This window comes from Arachis ipaensis, chromosome B1 (assembly GCF_059453495.1).
Source record: "Arachis ipaensis isolate K30076 ecotype BB chromosome B1, ASM5945349v1, whole genome shotgun sequence".
NCBI classification, from domain to species: domain Eukaryota; kingdom Viridiplantae; phylum Streptophyta; class Magnoliopsida; order Fabales; family Fabaceae; genus Arachis; species Arachis ipaensis.
This window is the reverse complement of record NC_142436.1, coordinates 107269799-107290364: the sequence shown is the minus strand read 5'-3', so window position 1 is coordinate 107290364 and position 20566 is coordinate 107269799. Positions and strand designations below refer to the sequence as shown.

At 40.0% G+C, this 20566-nt stretch overlaps 1 non-coding gene across 1 annotated transcript; it reads right to left on the bottom strand.

Annotated features, from left to right (window-relative positions):
* Positions 1–228: 228 nt before the first annotated feature.
* On the bottom strand, positions 229–336 carry LOC148577828 (small nucleolar RNA R71). The gene has a single exon (XR_015903779.1). It is a non-coding gene; the product is annotated as a small nucleolar RNA R71 (small nucleolar RNA).
* Positions 337–20566: the final 20230 nt, after the last annotated feature.

Genomic DNA, 20566 nt, shown 5'->3' with positions numbered 1-20566 from the left:
CTTCAATCATAAGATCCTTTTAAGTTCTTAACTGAATTCTTGCAAATCTGTGATATTATTAAGACCAATGGGGTTGATCCCGAGGTCTACAGGCTTATGCTTTTCCCATTTGCTGTAAGAGACAGAGCTAGAATATGGTTGGACTCTCAACCTAAGGATAGCCTGAACTCTTGGGATAAGCTGGTCACAGTTTTCTTAGCCAAGTTCTTTCCTCCTCAAAAGCTTAGTAAGCTTAGAGTGGATGTTCAAACCTTCAAGCAGAAATAAGGTGAATCCCTCTATGAAGCTTGGGAGAGATACAAGGAACTGACCAAAAAGTGTCCTTCTGACATGCTTTCAGAATGGACCATCCTGGATATATTCTATGATGGTCTGTCTGAGCTATCAAAGATGTCACTGGACCATTCTGCAGGTGGATCCATTCACCTAAAGAAAATGCCTGCAGAAGCTCAAGAACTCATTGACATGGTTGCAAATAACCAGTTCATGTACACTTCTGAAAGGAATCCTGTGAGTAATGGGACGCCTATGAGGAAGGGAGTTCTTGAAATTGATACTCTGAATGCCATATTGGCTCAGAATAAAATATTAACTCAGCAAGTCAATATGATCTCTCAGAGTCTGAATGGATTGAAGGAATCATCCAACAGTACTATAGAGGCATCTTCTGAAGAAGAAGCTTATGATCCTGAGAACCCTGTAATAGCAGAGGTGAATTACATGGGTGAACCCTATGGAAACACCTATAATCCCTCATGGAGAAATCATCCAAATTTCTCATGGAAGGATCAACAAAAGCTTCAACAAGGCTTTAATAATGGTGGACGAAACAGGTTTAGCAATAGCAAACCTTTTCCATCATCCACTCAGTAACAGACAGAGAATTCTGAGCAGAACCCATCTAGCTTAGCAAATATAGTCTCCGATCTATCTAAGGCCACTGTGAGTTTCATGAATGAAACAAGGTCCTCCATTAGAAATTTGGAGGCACAAGTGGGCCAGCTAAGTAAAAGGGTCACTGAAACTACTCCTAGTACTCTCCCAAGCAATACAGAAGAAAATCCAAAAAGAGAGTGCAAGACCATTGACTTGACCATCATGGCCGAACCTACAAGGGAGGGAGAGGACGTGAATTCTAGTGAGGAAGACCTCCTGGGACGCTCAGTGACCAATAAGGAGTTTCCCTTTGAGGAACCAAAGGATTCTGAGGCTCATCTAGAGACCATAGAGATTCTATTAAACCTCCTTCTGCCCTTCATGAGCTCTGATGAGTATTCTTCTTCTGAAGAGAATGAAGACATTACTGAAGAGCAAGTTGCTAAGTACCTTGGTGCAATCATGAAGCTGAATGCCAAATTATTTGGTAATGAGACTTGGGAAGATGAACCTCCCTTGCTCACCAATGAACTGAATGCATTGGATAGGCAGAAATTACCTCAAAAGAAACAGGATCATGGCAAATTCTTAATACCCTGTACCATAGGCACCATGACCTTTGAGAAGGCTCTGTGTGACCTGGGGTCAGGAATAAACTTAATGCCACTCTCTGTAATGGAGAAACTTGGGATCTTTGAGGTGCAAGATGCTAGAATCTCATTAGAGATGGCAGACAACTCAAGAAAACAGGCTTATGGACTAGTAGAGGACGTGCTGGTAAAGGTTGAAGGCCTTTACATCCCTGCTGATTTCATAATCCTAGACACTGGGAAGGATGAGGATGAATCCATCATCCTTGGAAGACCCTTCCTAGCCACAGCAAGAGCTGTGATTGATGTGGACAGAGAAGAGTTAGTCCTTCAACTGAATGAGGACAATCTTGTGTTTAAAGCTCAAGGCTCTCCTTCTGTAACCATGGAGAGGAAGCATGAAAAGCTTCTCTCATTGTAGAGTCAACCAAATCCCCTACAGTCAAACTTTAAGTTTGGTGTTGGGAAGCCACAACCAAACTCTAAGTTTGGTGTTGAACCCCCACATTCAAACTCTAAGTTTGGTGTTGGGAGGTTCCAACCTTGCTCTGATCATCTGTGAGGCTCCATGAGAGCTCACTGTCAAGCTATTGACATTAAAGAAGCGCTTGTTGGGAGGCAACCCAATGTTATCTAATTATATTTATTTATTTTCTATTGTTATTTTATGTTTTCTTTAGGTTGATGATCATGTGAAGTCACAAAAACTACTGAAAAATCAAAAACAGAATAAAAATAGCATTAAAAATAGCACACCATGGAGGAGGAGCATTCTAGCATTTAAACGCCAGAAACAAGCATCTGTCTGGCGTTTAACGCCAGAAACAGGCTACATTTGGGCGTTTAACGCCAGAAACAAGCAATAGTCTGGCGTTAAATGCCAGGATTGCACAGCAAGCGCATTTTACATGCCTAATTGGAGCAGGAATGTTAAGTCCTTGGTCCCACTGGATCTGTGGACCCCACAGGATCCCCACCTACCTTCTTCTCTCCTCTTCACACCTTTTCATAACTCTCTTCCCCAAATACCCTTCACCAGTCACCTCACTCACTCTTTCCCATCATCTCTTCACCACTCACATCCATCCCATCTTCCCCATAAACCCCACCTACCTCAAAAAGTTCAAACTCTTTTCCCTCCCAAACCCAACCCTAATGGCCGAGCCCTAAACCCCACCCCACCCTATATAAACCCCTGATTCCTTCTTCATTTACACACAACACCACCCTTTCTTCTTCCCTTGGCCGAATACACACCCCTCTCCCTCTCCCCCATTCTTTTTCTTCTTCTCCTTCTTTCTTTCTTCTTTTGCTCGGGGACGAGCAAACATTTTAAGTTTGGTGTGGTAAAAAGCATTGCTTTTTGTTTTTCCATAACCATCAATGGCACCTAAGGCCAGAGAATCCTCAAGAAAGAGGAAAGGGGAGGCAAATGCTTCCACCTCTGAGTCCTGGGAGATGGAGAGATTCATCTCAAAGGTCCATCAAGACCACTTGTATGAAATTGTGGCCAAGAAGAAAGTGATCCCTGAGGTTCCTTCCAAGCTCAAAAAGAATGAGTATTCGAAGATATGACTTGAGATCCAAAGAAGAAGTTGGGGAGTTCTCACCAACCCTATTCAACAAGTCGGGATCTTAATGGTTCAAGAGTTCTATGCAAACGCATGGATCACTAGGAACCATGATCAAAGTGTGAACCCAAATCCAAAGCATTGGCTCACCATGTTTCGGGGGAAATACTTAGATTTCAGTCCGGAAAATGTAAGGTTGGCGTTCAACTTGCCAATGATGGAAGAAAACGCACACCCCTACACTAGAAGGGTCAACTTTGATCGAAGGTTGGACCAAGTCCTCATGGACATATGTGTAGATGGAGATCAATGGAAGGTTGAGTCAAGAGGCAAGCCAGTTCAATTAAGAAGACTAGACCTTAAGCCTGTAGCTAGAGGATGGTTGGAGTTTATTCAACGCTCAATCATTCCTACTAGCAACCGGTCTGAAGTTACTATAGACCGGGCCATCATGATCCACAGTATCATGATTGGGGAGGAAGTGGAAGTTCATGAGATTATACCTCAAGAACTCTACAAGGTGGCTGATAAGTCCTCCACTTTGGCAAGGTTAGCCTTTCCTCACCTCATTTGCCATCTATGCAATTCGACTGGGATTGACATAGAGGGAGACATCCTCATTGAAGAGGACAAGCCCATCACTAAGAAAAGGATGGAGCAAACAAGAGATCATGGACCTCAATAAGAGCATCAGGAAATTTCCCACCATGAAATCCCTGAGATACCTCAAGGGATGCACTTCCCTCCACAAAACTATTGGGAGCAAATCAACACCTCCCTAGGAGAATTAAGTTCCAACATGGGACAACTAAGGGTGGAACACCAAGAGCACTCTATCATTCTCCATGAGATTAGAGAAGATCAAAGAGCTATGAGGGAGGAGCAACAAAGACAAGGAAGAGACATAGAGGAGCTCAAAAGCACCATTGGTTCTTCAAGAAGAGGAAGACGCCACCCTCACTAAGGTTGACTCATTCCTTAATCTCCTTGTCTATTTATTTTACTGTTTTTCGATTTTTTGAGCTTTATGTTTTATTTATGTTTGTGTCTTTACTATATGATCACTAGTGTCTAAGTGTCTATGCCTTAAAGTTATGAATGTCCTATGAATCCATCACCTCTCTTAAATGAAAAATATTTTAATTACAAAAGAATAAGAAGTACATGGTTTCGAATTCATTCTTGAAACTAGTTTAATTTTTTTGATGTGGTGACAATACTTTTTGTTTTCTGAATGAATGCTTGAACAGTGCATATGTCTTTTGATATTGTGGTTTATGAATGTTAAATATGTTGGCTCTTGAAGAATAAGGAAAAAGGAAAAATGTTATTTGATGATCTGAAAAATCATAAAAATGATTCTTGAAGCAAGAAAAAGCAGTGAATACAAAAGCTTGCGAAAAAAAAAAAGAAAAAAATGCGAAAAAAAAGAGAAAAAGAAAAAGCAAGCAGAAAAAGCCAAAAGCTCTTTAAACCAAAAGGCAAGAGCAAAAAGCCAATAGCCCTTAAAACCAAAAGGCAAGGGTAATAAAAAGGATCCAAGGCTTTGAGCATCAATGGATAGGAGGGCCCAAAGGAATAGAATCCTGGCCTAAGCGGCTAAACCAAGCTGTCCCTAACCATGTGCTTGTGGCGTGAAGGTGTCAAGTGAAAACTTGAGACTGAGTGGTTAAAGTCAAGGTCCAAAGCAAAAAAAGAGTGTGCTTAAGAACCCTGGACACCTCTAATTGGGGACTTTAGCAAAGCTGAGTCACAATCTAAAAAGGTTCACCCAGTTATGTGTCTGTGGCATTTATGTATCCGGTGGTAATACTGGAAAACAAAGTGCTTAGAGCCACGGCCAAGACTCATAAAGTAGCTGTGTTCAAGAATCAACATACTGAACTAGGAGAATCAATAACACTATCTAAATTCTAAGTTCCTATAGATGCCAATCATTCTGAACTTCAATGGATAAAGTGAGATGCCAAAACTATTCAAGAGGCAAAAAGCTACAAGTCCCGCTCATCTGATTGGAGCTAAGTTTCATTGATATTTTGGAATTTATAGTATATTCTCTTCTTTTTATCCTATTTGATTTTCAGTTGCTTGGGGACAAGCAACAATTTAAGTTTGGTGTTGTGATGAGCGGATAATTTATACGCTTTTTGGCATTGTTTTTACATAGTTTTTAGTATGATTTAGTTAGTTTTTAGTATAATTTTATTAGTTTTTAAATAAAAATCACATTTCTGGACTTTACTATGAGTTTGTGTATTTTTCTGTGATTTCAGGTATTTTCTGGCTGAAATTGAGGGACTGAGCAAAAATCAGATTCTGAGGTTGAGGAAGGACTGCAGATGCTGTTGGATTCTGACCTCCCTGCACTCAAAGTGGATTTTCTAGAGCTATGAAATTCCAAATGGCGCGCTCTTAATTGCGTTAGAAAGTAGACATCCAGAGATTTCCAGCAATATATAATAGTCCATACTTTGTCCGACTTTAGATGACGCAAACTGGCGTTCAACGCCAGTTCCATGTTGCATTCTAGAGTTAAACGCCAGAAACAAGTTGCAAAGTGGAGTTAAACGCCACAAACAGGTTACAAACTGGCGTTCAACTCCAAGAGAAGTCTCTACACGTGTAAAGCTCAATGCTCAGCCCAAGCACACACCAAGTGGACCCCGGAAGTGGATTTCTGCATCATTTACTCATTTCTGTAAACCCTAGTAACTAGTTTAGTATAAATAGGACTTTTTACTATTGTATTTACATCTGGGGATCTATCTTTGGATTGTCTTTTGATCCTTTGATCACGTTTTGGGGGATGGCCATTCAGCCATGCTTAGACCTTGTTCTTATGTATTTTCAACGGTAGAGTTTCTACACACCATAAATTAAGGTGTGGAGCTCTGCTGTTCCTCAGGAATTAATGCAAACTACTATTGTTTTTCTATTCAATTCAAGCTTATTCCTATTCTAAGATATTCATTCGCACCCAAGAACATGATGAATGTGATGATTATGTGACGCTCATCACCATTCTCACCTATGAACGCGTGCCTGACAACCTCTTCCGTTCTACATGAAGACGAGACAGAATGAGTATCTCTTAGATATCTAATACAGGGGACCGAGTCCAAGATATTAGAGTTTTTGTGGTATAAGTTAGAACCCATGGATGGCCATTCCTGAGATCCAGAAAGTCTAAACCTTGTCTGTGGTATTCCGAGTAGGATCCTGGAAGGGATGGCTGTGATGAGATTCAAACTCGCGAGTGCTGGGCATAGTGACAGACGCAAAAGGATAGTAAATCCTATTCCAATATGATCGAGAACCGACAGATGATTAGCCATACAGTGACAGCGCATTGGACCATTTTCACAGAGAGGACGGGATGTAGCCATTGACAACAGTGATGCCCAACATACAGCTTGCCATGGAAAGGAGTAGGAATGATTGGATGAAGACAACAGGAAAGCAGAGGTTCAGGAGGAACGAAAGCATCTCTATACGCTTATCTGAAATTCTCACCAATGAATTACATAAGTATCTCTATCCTAGTTTATATTTTAATTATCAATTCTCTATAACCATTTGAATCCGCCTAACTGAGATTTACAAAGTGACCATAGTTTGCTTCAAGCCGACAATCTCCGTGGGATCGACCCTTACTCACGTAAGGTTTATTACTTGGACGACCCAGTGCACTTGCTGGTTAGTTGTGCAAAGTTGTGACAAAGTGTGATTCACGTTTGAGAGCACCAAGTCTTTGGCGCCATTGTTGATGATCGCAATTTCGTGCACCAATTGGACGCATACCAAGAAGCCTATTTCAAGTGCCAGATATACCAATTTGACTGGGACGCCGTCCTCGGAGTTATAGCACAACTTGGCAGCCGATGGATCTATGGATACCATCGATCCCGACCTAAAGGCATATTGGCTTCAGCACTTACCTTGGAGGCTCGAGTGTGGGCACAGATTATGTCCCACTATGTCTTTCCGAGCACTCACGAGTCCTCCTTCACTGTAGACATGGCTGTTCTCCTCTGGTGTATCCTTACAGATCAGCCTCTCAACTTACCAAGACACCTCTGGCACGCCAGGGGACACATACAGATTGCGAGCAACCTACCCTCTCCTGCCTTGGTTTCAGATCTAGTCTCAGCAGCCAGAGTCTCCTATAGAGCTGGGGACACCAAGACCATACTTCCACGGGACGATCAGTATGTCCCCAATGGGAAGTACATTAGACCCCCAGCAGCCACTACCAGTCGGATTGCAGACCCGGACGGAGATATTCCTTCTCCTCCCCCATCACAAGCACCTTCAACAAATCAGCTGCTCCTTCAGATACTTTAGAGATTGGACCGGCTTGACCGGCAGGAAAAACAAATGGAGCGCCGTAACAAGTGCTAATTTACATACCTCAAAGAGCTGATTGTTGGAAACCACCCACCTGAAGAAGCACCAGACACTCCGGACTCCACTTCACCTACCAGCACCGGGAGCCATGACAACTCCGACTGTGGAGATGCTGTTACCAGCCCCCCTTTATTCCTAACCGATGGCACCGAGGACGGTGCCAAGCTTTAAGTGTGGGGAGGTCTGTCAGTACCTGACTTTCGGAGGTAATTGTTTTTTTTTTCTTTTTCTCAACACCAATAGGTTATTTTTCTTCAGTTAAATAGAATAGATTGCATGATAATAATTGTGTGCATGTATGTTTTCTTGGTTAAAGTAATAAATTTCTTTTCAAGACTCTATTTTATAATATTTCACTAATTTAAATTGAAAAAAAAAATTGTGTTAAACTTGTTTGAAGATTGTAAATTGGAACATGAATTATAGCTAAGAACACATAACCTATGAGATTTAAGCTAAATAATATGGTTACATTATTTAACCATAACATTTTATTCTTGTGTGTTTTCTTCTCTATAATTATAATCTACATTTTGTTCCACTCTATATGTCCAATGTTTAGTGTATTTAAATGCATATATATGATTGAGGCCATTATTTGTTATTAGCTCACTTATCCCAAATAGCCTACCATTTTTAATCACCTTTATTAGCCACCTTGAGCCTTTTAATCCCTATTTGTTCTATATTTTACCACATCACTAGCCTTAGGAAGAAAAACAAATTAATTACCCCAATTGAATCTTTGGTTAGCTTAAGTTAGAGATTGTGTATCAACTAAGTGTGGGGAAACTGTGGGAACATGGGTTAATAGGGAATGTGTTATGTTTCTACTTTGATAAAATATTAGGAATTTGGGTACCTACTCATGTGAGACCAGAAAAACAAAAAATTCATGTGCATTGATATGTTATATTTACTTTTATATTTAAAAAAAAACCCAAAAATATTCAATTAAATAAATAAATAAATAAATAAGGGGACAAAATTACCCCAATGTTAAGTTAATAAAAGATCAATGCATATGTGATAAAATTAAAAGAAGAGTTGATGCATGAGTATGTAATGCAAAAAAAAATGGGAATTTTGGGTAGCTAGGCATAATTTTAGAAGTATATAGAGTGTGTGTATAGGTGAGAGATTAGGCTAATCAAGGATTCAATTTATAGCTCACTTAGCCATACATATATCCTCACCTTTACCTTAGCCCCATTACAACCTTGAAAAGACCTCATGATGTTTGCATTGGTACATTAAATATTTGTTGATTGATTAGATGAAGAACAAAGTTTTAGAAAGCATGACTAGAGAAGAGTAGAGTGATCAACCCTAGACACTTGAGAGATTAGAGTGCATATACACTACCAGTGAGGGTTCAATGCTTAATTCTATGTTCCCTGCTTTCATGAGGACATGCTAATGTTTAAGTGTGGGGAGTTCGATAAACCACTATTTTATGGTTTGTCTTGTGCTGATTTGAGTGGCTTTTATCAAGTCTTTACACACTTATTCATACTATTTGCATGATTTTACAATTCCTTCCTAGTTTTGTTCTATGATTGAAAAATTACTTCCTAAGCCTTTACTTTATGTATTTTAATTCCCCTTTTATACCATTTGATGGCGTGATCCATGTGCTAAGTGTTTCAGGTATTATAGGGCAAGAATGACTTAGAGGATAGCGAGCATTGACGCGCACGCATGGCTCACGTGTGTGCGCGATTTGGAGAAATTTACAGCGACGCGTGCGTGCACCTGACGCATACGCATGGATTAGAGTTTGCACGAAGACGCGTGCGCGTGCCTGATGCGTACGCGTGACATGAGAAGATGACCAGCGACGCGTACGTGTGATTGACGCGTACGCGTGACATGCGCGATCTGTAGAAGTTGCAGAAAATGCTGGGGGCGATTTTGGGCCAAGTTTGGACCCAGTTTCCAGCCCAGAAACACAGAATAAAGCCAAGGGACAGCAGAGACTCAAGGGACACATTCTCATTACGCATAGTTTGAGTTTTAGTTTTGAATTTGAGAGAGAATTCTACTACTCCCTCTAGGTTTTCTTCACATTCATAGTTTTAGAGTTTATTGCTTTTGCTTTGGATATTGAGAAGAATTATTACCTCTGTTGAAGTCATCATTATTTTAGTTTGCTTTCTTTTTCCCTTACTCTTTCATATCCTTAATTTTTGTTCAGAATTACAATTGGATTGTCTTTAGAATTTATTAATGCAAGGAATATTTTTTTCATTTAATTTTATTATTTATTTAATTGCTTCCAATTTTATTTCAATTATCATGTCTCTTTTCTATTCTTTTTTCATATCAACGAAGATGGTACTCATGTTAATGAAGTAGTTCCCTAACTTGATTGGGAGTTGATTAAGAAGAGAACCTTGAGTTGGAATACTCAAGTGTTAACCTTAACTGGAAGTTGTTGGCTGACTTTCTAGTCTCTGACTCTAATCCTCCCTCAGGAGAGGGTTAGGACTTAGGTGATAGATTTGGTTAGTTAGTTGCTTGACTTTCCCTTATTAAGTAAGGGATGACTAAGTAGAACAACAACCTTTTATTATTACACTTGGGAAATTTAACAAGGATAGAACTTCCAATTAATCTTCTCCCGGTCAAGGCTTTTATTTTAATTATATAAATTCTCTCATTAATTTCCATTGCTTCAATTTACAATTATTTATTTTTCTGTTTCTCAAACTCAAAACTCTCTTGGAAAACCTCTAACCAATAAGCTGCACTCTTTTGTCAACTCGTTGGAAGACGACCTGGGATTTTTACTCCCAGTATTTTTATTCCAAAAATTGTGACACTATTTTTAAATTGATAAGCGGATTTTTGCTGGTTAAGAACTGTACTTGCAACGTATTTCTCACATTAATTTTTTAATTGGCTAAATTTTTGCCCGCATCAGCTATCCCCTGTTTACTCACTACGTGACCCAGAAACTTCACCTCGCTCTTCCGAAACTCGTATTTAGATAAGTTGGCGTATAATTTTCTCTCCTTCAGAATATGTAGCACAGTTCACAAGTGCTCGGCAAGCTCTTCTTCAGTCTTGGAATAAATCAGTATGTCATCAATGAAGACAACAACGAATTTATCCAAAAACGGACAAAAAATTCTATCATATAATCCATAAACACTACAGGAGCGTTTGTCAGCCCAAAAGACATTACAGTGTACTCGTAATGACCGTAACGAGTCCTGAAAGTGGTCTTAGGGATGTCCTCATCTCTCACCGCTAATCTGGTGATAACCGGATTGAAAATCGATCTTGGAGAAAACTCCGGCTCCTTGTAACTGATCCATAAGATCGACAATCCTTGGCGGTGGGTACTTATTCTTTATTGTGACCTTGTTCAGTTGTATGTAATCCACATAAAGCCACATACTTCCATCTTTCTTCTTCACCAGTAACACTGGCGCGCCTCACGGAGAAACATTTGGTCGGATAAAGTTCTTACCCAACAGATACTCTAGCTGAGACTTTAGCTCAGCCATTTCTAAAGGCGACATTCGGTAAGGGGCAATCGAGATTGGCCCCATTCCAGGTACCAACTCAATAGTAAACTCAACCTCTCGGTTAGGTGGGAATTCATCAATATCGTCGGGAAATACCTCCGAAAACTCAGACATAACCGGAATTTGTTCAGAGCATTGATCATCACCCGAGACACCCGTGACTATAAAATACCCTGATGGTGTGGCAAAATCGTGATCGTTCGTTCCTTGGTAACAGTGTCGAAAAATTTATACGCACGTTCATAATCTTAATTCTTTGTCACAACTTCGCACAACTAACCAGTAAGTGCACTGGGTCGTCCAAGTAATAAACCTTACGTGAGAAAGGGTCGATCCCACGGAGATTGTCGGCTTGAAGCAAGCTATGGTCATCTTGCAAATCTCAGTCAGGTAGATTCATATGGTTATGGATATTTGATAATTAAAATATAATTTAAATATAAAACAGGATAGAGATACTTATGTAATTCATTGGTGAGAATTTCAGATAAGCATATGGAGATGCTTTGTTCCTTCTGAATCTCTGCTTTCCTACTGTCTTCATCCAATTCTTCATACTCCTTTCCATGGAAAGCTTTATGTAGGGCATCACCGTTGTCAATGGCTACATCCTGTCCTCTCAGTGAAAATGGTCCAAAATGCGCTCTCACCGCACGGCTAATCATCTGTCGGTTCTCGATCATACTGGAATAGGATTTAGTAATCCTTTTGCATCTGTCACTACGCCTAGCACTCGCGAGTTTGAAGCTCGTCACAGCCATCCCTTCCCAGATCCTACTCGGAATACCACAGACAAGGTTTAGACTTTCCGGATCTCGAGAATGGCCGCCAATAATTCTAGCCTATACCACGAAGACTCTGATCTCACGATCAGGAGGCTAAGAGATACACATTCAAGCTTGTTTACATGTAGAACGGAAGTGTTTATCAGGCACGCGTTCATAAGTGAGAATGATGATGAGCGTCACATAATCATCACATTCATCATGTTCTTGTGTGCGAATGAATATCTTAGAGAAGAAATAGGCGTGAATTGAATAGAAAAACAATAGTACTTTGCATTGATTCATGAGGAACAGCAGAGCTCCACACCTTAATCTATGGTGTGTAGAAACTCTACCGTTGAAAATACATAAGTGATAATGGTGCAGGCATGGCCGAATGGCCAGCCCCCATAAAGGTCTAAGATAGCATAAGACTAATCAAAGATCGGATTAAAGACTCCGAATACAATAGTAAAAAGTTCTATTTATACTAAACTAGTTACTAGGGTTACAGACATGAGTAGATGATGCAGAATCCACTTCCGGGCCCACTTGGTGTGTCCTTAGGCTGAGCATTGAAGCTTTCATGTGTAGAGGTCTTTCTTGGAGTTAAACGCCAGTTTGTAACCTGTTTCTGGCGTTTAACTCTGCTTTGCAACCTGTTTCTGGCGTTTAACTCCAGAATATGGTAGAAGGTTGGCGTTGAAAGCCAGAGTGCATCATCTAAACTCGGGAAAAGTATGGACTATTATATATTGATGGAAAGCCCTAGATGTCTACTTTCCAACGCAATTGAGAGCACACCATTTGGACTCTTGTAGCTCCAGAAAATCCACTTTGAGTGCAAGAAGGTCAGAATCCAACAGCATCTGCAGTCCTTCTTCAGCCTCTGAATCTGATTTTTGCTCAAGTCCCTCAATTTCAGCCAGAATTACCCGAAATCACAGAAAAATACACAAACTCATAGTAAAGTCCAGAAATGTGATTTTTATTTAAAAACTAATAAAAATATACTAAAATATAATCAAATCATACTAAAAACAATGTAGAAACAATGCCAAAAAGTGTATAAATTATCCGCTCATCACCTGACATTCGGCCCCAGAACAATTCACCATCATAGAACTCAAGTAATAGCTATTCACCACAACCGGCCCTTCTGTATCTTCCAGTATGAAGTACACTGATTTTGCAGAACAGTCGGGCAGAACGTGGTTCTTAAACAACCAGTCCAACCCCAAGATAAGATCAAGACCTGTCATCGGCAAGCAGATTAAATCATGGACAAAATCACGTTACTTGACCCTAAATGAAACTTGCGGACATCCTAGCCTAGTTACCTTGGCTTCATGGGTAGCATTATAAACTTTCAGATCATAGCCCAAGACCACAATCTTCAATCCTAACTCACTAGCCTTTTTGAAATGCAATGAATGAATGTGATGTTCTAGAATCAAATAAGGCATTTAAATTTTGACCAGCCATTTCGCATTTACCTCGGATAAGTGTGTCGGACCGCTTGGCACCCTAGCTGAAGTAGTAAACACCCGACCAGGCTGCTGTGTTCTTTCAGCACTCTGTCTCTGCTTCTTTGGACAGTTGGAGGCTTTATGCCCCGACTTACCACATGAGTAACACAATCCCCATCCAGCCTTGCACGGAACACTAGGATGGTAACTCCCACATCTAGCACAAGCCTCCTCATTCAGAGGCTACTTTCCAAATCTTCTTCCCGGGACATTGTTGTTGTTAGGCCTCCTGAAGGTATTCTGACCCTGAGTCCTTTGTGGTATGAAGCCTCTCCGCTTGAAATGTAGACCTCTAAGAGCAAAAATCTTCCTCTCTCTGCAAGAATGGTCCCCTATGGCTTCCTCTCTCTGTGGCTGCCTTCTTCACACACTCTTCGGCAACTCTGCTCTTGTTTACTAACTCGGAGAAAGTCCTGATCTCCATAGGCCCCGCTGAACTGTAAATGTTGCTTCAGAGCCCTCCTTCATATTTGATGCATTTTAACTCTTTGAAGTTTCCCGGAGTTCCTTGACACATGTGGGAGAACCTGAACAGCTCCTCAAACTTGTCCGTGTACTCAGATACAGATATAGTTCCCTGTTTCAGCTGGAGTAACTCTAGTTCCTTGACCGTCCTGGCAGAATTTAGAAAGTACTTCTTGTAGAATTCCTCCTGGAAGACATCCCAGGTGATAGGGTCATCACCCTGCTGCAGGAGTCGTCGGGCTCTCTGCCACCAATATGATGCCTCTTCGGTGAGTAGGTAAGTAGCAAACTCGACGCACTACCCTTCCGACACCAACTATGCTTGCAGTGCTCGCTCTATCGCCTAAAACCAAGTATCGGCTTCAGTCGGGTTGGTGGTTCCCTTGAACTTTGGCGAGTTAACCTTAGAAGGTCGCTAATGTCATCGGACCTTGAGTCCCGTTTCCGCCATTTCCCCCATTATGATTGTTATTCATCTGCTGTTCGAGTGCCTCAGCAGTGGCCTGCATAGCAGCAACCATGTTTTGTAATGCAGCCATGAAGTTTACTGGGTTATTCGGGTTAGTTTCCAGCCCTTGAGTACCGGTACATCCTCTCCCACGGCCTCGACCACGTCCATGAGGCACCATCTGGTTCCTATACACAACAAACAATCGATATCAAGTTGATCAGTCTCAATATCGGAAGTCTAGTGCTCAAAGTCCCAAATGCATGCTCATGAACATTTATACCAGTTATATCAGTTAGATATCCTAATAGCACATAAACACAGACAAAGAGAATGCACAGAAGCATAGTCAGTCTGTCCCTCAGGCTCTACAGGAACGAACTGCTCTGATACCATAATGTAACACCCTACCAAATAGAGTCTTATGCTTAAGTCATAAAACAGAGGTGGCGAGGTATTACGACCTCTAAAAATAAAGTTTAGTACGTATAGTAGTGTAAAAATGATTTATAACTAGGAGCCTTTAAAGAAAAAAAAAAGGCAAATCAAAATCGTTAAGTCAAAAAGTGCAACACTCCGATCGATAACGTAGACGAACATAAAAAGAGTAGCTAATGCAAAAAGATATACCAGTGAGTGCCAAAATACAGATATCAAGATTCAGGACTCGGTTTGCGAAGATAACCGGTCCGAGCATATAAGTATGCATACATATATAAAGGAACTACCCAAAAACAACCCAAAAGACAATATACAGAACCTGTTTCTCCAAAATAACCTCTAAGAGGAGTTAATACAAAATATGTATATATAGTGGAGAATATAAGCATCTAAGCAAGTATATAAGACCAAAATAAAATCCCGAGAGCTAAGGATCTTCGCCAAAATAGAAGTCTCCAGCATGCCTTAGCGAGGAGCCTCACGTCCTGCATCTGAAAACCACAAAATCCACATGGGTGAAAACCAGAGGTTCTCAGCATGGTAACAGTGCCCAAATATCTAACATGTAATATCCTGGAAAAGCTAAAGGCAATCCTAGAACTTCCAGATATAATCAAAGCGTATAAATATAACTAAACCATAAGAAAGTGAAAGTAGGCAACTAACTTAAGGATCTTCAATCTAACTAAATGTCCCCTTTCCAAGTCCTTCGAACTTCCCAACCGCAAACAGTAAAGGTATGCAAACACAAGTATATCACACAAATCACATATAATGCATATGATGCATGCCTGTCCTAGTGGCTGATGAGTCTCATTTGTCGGTTATAAAGCTAACCCGACAAGTCCTGGTAGCTAACCATTAGACTGTCCCTCTGTCGTGCATCCCCAACTCGAGTTATTCTCAACATAAATCATAATCCATATCCAACACCCTCAATAGTGTATATTCACGGGGGCGAGCTCATCCGGAACTTTCACAGTGTCCGGCCATACTTACGACATAGAGTCAGCAGAGTATCGAGTCTCCACCTGGAGCACGTGGTGGCTAGCCCCTGCTTTTACCCAGGGAAACTCGTATCTCAGATAGGTGGAGTGCAATAATCACAATAATCAATAATTCAGCATATATGCATTCAATCACAGCCATACATTAACATTCATCTCAGCCATCCGGCTTATAAGTCATAATTCATAACCAGCCAGAACCATCATCACACATAGCCATTCAGCTCATTTCATACTCAGCCATTCGGCTCATATCATATACAGCATCCCACCATCCTCGTCAATAACTCATATCCTCATCATTAATCATAACTCATCATAATATCCCCTTTCTTCACCACAAGTTAATCCCTTCCCTAGCTTTCTCTCAATCACTATGTATTTTATATTTATTTCAAATTTAAAAGATGAAAATGGGGGTTTATAAGCCTGAAACAGCATCTCAGAACGTCGCAAGCTTGTTGGGAATGTGAAAGACTTGAAAAAAAAAGCTTTAGAAAAGAACAGGGTCGCGTGCGTACGCACAGGGGTGTGCGTGCGCATGCCCATAAGTATTTTTAAAAGTTTGCGTACGAACATGGCTGTGCGTACGCATAGAAAGTAAAATCTCCATTGTTGAGTGCGCACACAAGGTGTGCTAGCGCCACCAACAGCATGTCATTCCCAACGTGTGCGTACGCACAAGGCTGTGCGTACGCACAGCTCACAAAACCTTAATGATTGTGTGCGCGCACAGGGCGTGCTAGCGCTCCTATCAGTAGCCCTTTCCTTGTGTGTGTGTACGCACAAGGATGTGCGTGCGCACAAGTCCAAAAATCCACGGGGTGTGCATGCGCACAGGCCTGTGCGTGCGCACACAAACCAGAAATCACAAATTCTGCAAAATCTGCAGAATTCAGATTTTTAGTCCAAACTTCCAATGATCATATCTCTTTTTACAAAATTTCGATTTCCACCAAATTTAAACCATTTTAAAGCTTATGAAATTATCTTTCTTTTGATATAAAAAGCATCAAATTCCAAAAAAAAATAGCTCAAGATATGATCCGTTGAAGTTCATCGAAATTCCATTTTTACCAAAACTCACAAACTCCCAATTTCTAAAACATACACTTCCAATTCTCATTTAAAACCAGCCAAAACTCACCCTTCCAACATCAATCATTTCCAAACGCTCATTTCATCATCAACCCACCAATTCTTCCATATTTAACCAATCTCAATTCAATAATTCAATTCATAATCATCATTCCCTATCTCAATTTCCAAACACACATTCAATTTCATCAATCACCATATATATACACATATCAATATCACACTCCAAATCATGCTCATCAACAAGAGCTTCAACCTTATCATCAATTAAACATATCAATCCATATCACATACAACTTCACATGCTTTACTGATGAATGGATTTTTGACGGTTTAGAATTCACAAATGAATTCTCGTTGCAAGTATAGTTTCTAAACCAACAAATAATCCTTTCATGCAAAAGATTGTTTGTCACAAGTACAAACCCCTAAAATTATAAACCGAAGTGTTTAAACCTTGGGTCGTCTCTCAAAGAAATTGCAGGGTAGTGTTCTTGTTATTGGCTATGGACATGTATATTTTGGGGTTTTCGATAGGAAACAAGGAAAGTAAATGACAAAGGAAATCAAATGACACAAAGGTGTTGGCATGGGTTGGTGATCAAGGATCTCCGTCCTTATCACTAACCACAATATGATAATTGCAAGGATCGATCCCACTAAGTCATCCTCTAACAAGTAAAGGAAAGTCAAATGAGCTATATCAATCCAAGTCCATAAGTCATAGCTATTCACTAATTGAATTGATAAGAGCTAGAGTCAATGGCTACCAACTATCAATGAATTGGACATTAGCAACTCAAGAGTTCCTAAGTTACCTTTCCAAGCCAAGAACATAAAATTCTACTCTAACATCTTCTCAAGCATTTTAACGAACACTTGGAAGGTATAAAAGGAAACATAGTAAATTGACAACTAGAATGAAATCTAACAACAATTATTGCAAGAAATTATCAACAACAATCAAAAAGAGCATTATTGACATGAATTACCTCAAATTGAATTGGAAAAAAGTAAAAGGAACAAGAGTAGATCTACAACAAAGTATGGAAACTACATAGAGGAAATTACCACAAAGGAATAGAAGAACAAGATGTAACAACAAAGAATTAAAAGGTAGAAGAAGATGAATGCATGAATCAAAACCTAGATATAAGATTATTGTCCTAAACCTAATCCTAATTCTAGAGAGAAGTGAGAGCTTCTCTTTCTAAAACTAACTAAATTAATCCTAATGATTCCTAATGTGAATGAATGAATGAGACAAAGATCCTCTCCCCTTCAATCCTTGGACTTTTTAAGTGTTTTGGTGCAAAAGTTGCTTTAGATTGGGCCCCACAGCTTCTCAGAATTCACTGGGTACATTTTTACTTTAAAATCACATGCCGGCACCGACGCATACGCGTACAGCATGTGTGCGCATCCCTGAAGTTTTCGCGATCCACGCGTGCGCGTGCAGTGTGCGTGTGCGTGGATGGTTGCATCTAAATCTTTGGCTTTTTCCATGTGTCCTCCACTTTACATGCTGTCCTCTTCACTCCTTCGATCCATTCCTAGCCTTTTCAACCTGAAATCACTTAACAAACAAGTCAAGGCGTCTAGTGGAATCAAAGGTGAATCAAAATTAGCTAATTTAAAGTCTAAAAAGCATATTTTCACACTTAGGTACTAACCAAGTGAGAATCACAAAAACCATGCTATTCCATTGATTAAATGTGAGAAAAGGTTGATAAAATGCTCTAAATTCAACACAAGATAAATCCTAAAAATGGGGTTTATCATTTACCAATAATTATCACCATTCACAAACATTCAACCATTATTCATATATTCAACTCAATCCAAATCATCCAACAACCATATCAACATTTTACAATCCACTAATCACATACACTACAACACAATTTATCTCAACCAATCAACAACATCAATAGTTCAACTTCTATCTTAGGATCTCTAGCCTAAGTTTTCACACCACATTACATTTTAGATACAGGAAACCGAAACCATACCTTGGCCGATTCCCGTCTAACCCAGAACACTCTCAAGTTCAACATCCAAGGTCTCCAAAAATTCACCAATAGATTTCCAAGCTCGGTACTCCACTCCAAAGCTTTCCAAAACCACCAATCAAGCTCGAATACACATATATACAATGCCTAAGCCACAATATCACACCCAACACAATAACTTAATCACTAAATCACAAAATTCCAAGGGTTTAGCTTAGGGTTGAGATACTTACCAGGCCCAAGGATCAAGGAGGCAAGACTAAGCCTTCCCCTCAAGTTAATTTGATCCTATAACACAAAAGAGCTCAAAATTTCAACATTTTTGCCCAAAACTTTCGAAACTAAGAGCTGGGATTCGAAGAAGAAACTGTGGCTTACCTCAAGAATAATTGTGTGGATTTTTTAGAACTCGACGTCGCGGTCGCGTGGCCGCAAATGGCGCGTCAATCGGAGCTCCGGATCAAAAGTTATGATCAATGGAAGTTTGGAAGTGAAATTGGAAAAAGGGTTTCAATCTTCCCCCTTTCCCTTTCTTTGTTTCAGCGTGTGTGTGTTGAGAGGGGAGAGAGTGTGCTGAGTTTCTTTAATGAACGAGGGCTTGGCTGGGCCCTTGGGCCCAATATGGGTCCGGTTGGCCTGGTTTGGCCTGTTCGGCTCAATTTTGGGCCGATTTCTTTAAAATTGGTGTCAAAATTCTCGTTTTAATTTTCTCTATCACATTAAACCATAAAAACCTTATTTCTTATTTTCTAGAATATATTTTAATTTAGAGTTAATTAGCCATTAATTAATCGAATTTTACACTAAGGATGCATATGATCAAGTAACACAATGCATTAAAATAAATGCACAATATCCAACATAAAAAATTGCCTAGTCAAAGTAAAAAATTCAAATCACATGATGGCCAAACATGCAATTCAAAAGATTTAAAGTGCTTTAAATGCAATGTACAAGTACTTGGTATGCACCAAATTAAGCATGAACAATATAATACCAAGCAACAAAATACAACCTCAACAAAGAATCCAACAATGAATATTAATAATAATGATGCCAAAATAGCATCCTATCAGTAATCAGCAGCAACAAATAGCAAATTAAATCAAGAATACAACACTTAACACCAAAATAAAAAATTAAACTAACTAACTAACTAACTAACTAAAAAATGGTGGTGGTAGATGATGGTTGGAGAGGAGAAAAGCGGAGAAGAGAAGAGAGAGGAAGAAAAGAAATGGAGAGAAGAGAAGAAATGGAGCGTATGAGACAAAGGTGTCCACGCGTACGCGTCAGGGACGCGTAGGCGTGGAATACAAAAAATAGAGAATGATGCGTACGCGTGGGAGGAATTTGTGCTAGACACACAATTCTTGCACCGTATGTGCACATCTCTCTATTTTCCCTGCATACAGCGGCACAGTGCTCGCACGATTCTAGCACATTGAAAATCTTTGGGTCACACGTACGTGTAGGTGATGCGTACGTATGGGGGACTGGAATCTTGGGGTGACGCGTACGCATGGCTGGGTGCTCTGTTTTTCAAAAATTTTCAACTTCTAGCACCAAACCAACCATTCCAATCATCTAAATAGCCATCTAAACACCACCAAACCTTATTTAATACCCTAGACTACCAAATAAACACAACAAACCAAACTAAACATGAAATTAAACTTATTGACCAAATTTTACAAAAGAGAAAATGAAAATATTTTACAATGGTGGGGTGTCTCCCACCTAGCACTTTTATTTATTGTCCTTAAGTTGGACATTTTGGTGAGCTCCTTGTCATGGCGGCTTGCGCTTGTATTCATCCTTG